This window comes from Manis javanica, chromosome 14, assembly GCF_040802235.1.
Source record: "Manis javanica isolate MJ-LG chromosome 14, MJ_LKY, whole genome shotgun sequence".
Taxonomy (NCBI): domain Eukaryota; kingdom Metazoa; phylum Chordata; class Mammalia; order Pholidota; family Manidae; genus Manis; species Manis javanica.
The window spans coordinates 56935007-56937794 of record NC_133169.1 but is presented as its reverse complement, the minus strand read 5'-3'; the positions used below and the strand labels follow the sequence as shown (position 1 = coordinate 56937794).

The 2788-nt window shown below is 47.0% G+C and overlaps 1 pseudogene; it reads right to left on the bottom strand.

Annotated features, from left to right (window-relative positions):
• Positions 1–1144: 1144 nt before the first annotated feature.
• LOC108384810 (ATP synthase subunit ATP5MJ, mitochondrial pseudogene) lies at positions 1145–1327 on the bottom strand (annotated as a pseudogene).
• Between the last annotated feature and the right edge of the window lie 1461 nt (positions 1328–2788).

Sequence of the window (2788 nt, the reverse complement as noted above, 5' to 3'; positions counted from 1 at the left end):
ATGCAACAAAATCAGCAGTCCTGAGTTCGGAGGTCTGTGTGTGCAAAGACAAAGGCAGGCGCCATTCTGGAAGGGGTGGGGCAGCCCCACAGGATTCACAGGACTGGTCTGGGCAGCCCTGGCCAGAGCAACCCAGGAGCCCTGCAGAATCCTTTGTCAGGGCCTTGGTGAACCTCCCGCTCCAGAAGCCCGTGCCAGCTGGGGGACAGGAAAGAATCTAACATTGTTGGTAAACCGGCTTCATCCCAGATGAGAACTAGGACTCAGGCAAGGTCAGCGAAGATTAAGGGGCTTTTGAATGTGCACCCCGTCTGAGGGAGTCCAGGCAAGATTTATTTTGTTTAATGCATGGGCAGTGGACCATGCCCCTGCACAGACTCGGGTTGCCCCTGTGTCTGTCTCTCCCAGGGCCATCACTATGCACGCAAGGTCTTCAAAACCTGGGCACAGCTGGTGTGGCCTCTAAATACCAGTTTCCTACTAAAAAGAATCACATCTTCTCGGAGGAATGTCTCACTCTAGGTCAAGAACAGGAAATGTGTAAGACGGATCTGCTATACCTTGTCATAACCAGAAAGCAACTTAAATGCACTCGCCCAATCTTACTACACTGATGGACAGTGACTGCAATGGGGTGGCGGGGTGGCGGCGGGGAGCTGATAATATGGTGAATGCAGTGGCCACAATGTTTTTCATGTGAAACCTTCATAAGAGTGTATATCAATGATACTTTAATTTAAAAAATAAACAAAAAAACAAATACACTCGCCTAGCCTAAGACGGAACAAGATGAGCATCAAAAAGAATAATGACTGCACTGGATTGTTACATATCATTTCTGTTAAAATTCAGGAGTTTATAATGACTTTAAAAAACCCTCACCAGTCACCTTTGGAGCATTCTAAAGAATCAGATCATTATTCTGGTAACTGCTTTTTAAAAAGTATCGTGTGTGCAGTGTTCCTTGAGTTGTAATTGATGAAAGCAAGTTTTTTTTTTGAGAGTCTCACGTGCATTTATTCATTCCACAAAAGGAGCGGCACTTCTGCCCATGCATGGCAGCCGCCTGTGCCCCCATTTAGCAGCCTGCTGGATTTTCAGCTAAAATGACGTCCCATCTGATGCATTCCCCAAGTAGGTCTGGCTAATGATGACCATGAGCAGGTGCAGGACTCGAAGGTTCCAAAGCTTTGCTTCTTTAATCAGTACTCCTGATTTTACAGACGATGAAGCTCATCAAACCCATTCCTACCCAAATCTCCCGGTAAACCTGGGTATAGTAGGGCTCCATGGGGATCCAAACATTTTTAATAAGGCTTTGAAGCATTGCAGCAACTGACCAACAGCTCAAGACGCCCCAGCCCACATGGCCGGCAACTCAGGGGAGTGAAAGCAAGTTCTTTAGAGAAGACTTTACACCTGACAAATGTGGAAATAGAGAGGCTCCAAATGAAATCACTGATCTGCCTAATGATTATTAACAGACGCTAAACCCATTAGCTGATGGGGAACTAAACTTTGTAGAAGGGAAGACTCAGACCCTCAACACCTACACCCACAGATCAGCCTTGGCATCACAGAAAAGAGAAGGCTGACGTCGTGCACCTCCCGCTGTGATGAACAGGAGGTGCACAGACACACCCACGAGCTATTCTTGCCACCCTCACCTGATGGAACACAACCATCTAATTCTTGGTTCACAGGAACTAGAATATGAGAGGGATAAATAAATGGTTAAATGACTCTAACAATGGAGTCAACAGCAGCGCTAGCGACACTTCTGGCCAGATAACTCATTTAGAAGGCTTAAAAAGATGTTACCAACTAATGTGCCATGTGGACTTTGTTTGGATCCTGATTCAGAAAACCAAATGGAAAAAGAAAATCATGGGGACTATGAGGGAAGCCTGAGTAGTTGAACATATTAAGAAATTACTATTTGTTTTAGGTGTGATAATAGAACTATAGCTATGTTTATAAAAAGTCCTTGTCTCATAAGGATACATTCTGAAGGAATCACGAAGAAGTTATATGATTGATATCTGGGATTCACTTTAAAAATCATCCAGCAGATGGCAGAGCAGCGGGTGGGAATATGGAGGAAACAACACTGGCCGTGCATGGATGATTGTTGGAGCTGGGCAATGGGTACCCGGAGTTCATTATGCTATTCCCTCCACTCTCACATAGGATTATGCTTTTCCATTATAAAAAGTTATTTGAAAAATAAAAAAGGGTTGTGCACACTGCCTGACCCACGCTGTAAAGGTATCACGGCCCTGTGGAGACCAGCAAGCTGGGGAGGGGGTGGGCATCACTAACATAACAGTTTCTTCCACACGAGCACTGGAAGCTAAGGATGGGCTTGAATCAGCGGCTGTGGGTTCAAGGTTGGTCATTTTCTGTAGAGGTGTTACCTGTGGCCAAGGTCACCTATTTTGATGTTTGCCATGCCAGAGTGACATCGCATCAGGCAGGCCAGTGAGGATGGTGGGGGGCTGCAGCGACTGCAGAGAGAAGGTCAGAGGTCAGGGGAGAGGCCTCACAGCTTCTGTGCCAGGAATGGTGGATGATTCCACCAAGAGAAAGCCAATGTCCTCAGAGCATCCGATTAAAACACCCCACATCCTGCTGCGATCGAGGTGCCGGTGAGGCTCAGCAACCCTACTGCGGAAACAGACAGACACCCTGCTGCCTCCGGGAAGAGAGGGAAATGGCCCCACACTGCCCCGAAGCCCCGAGACTCCTATAAAGCATGTGGTGTCCTTGCATACATGTGGCTTGGGTG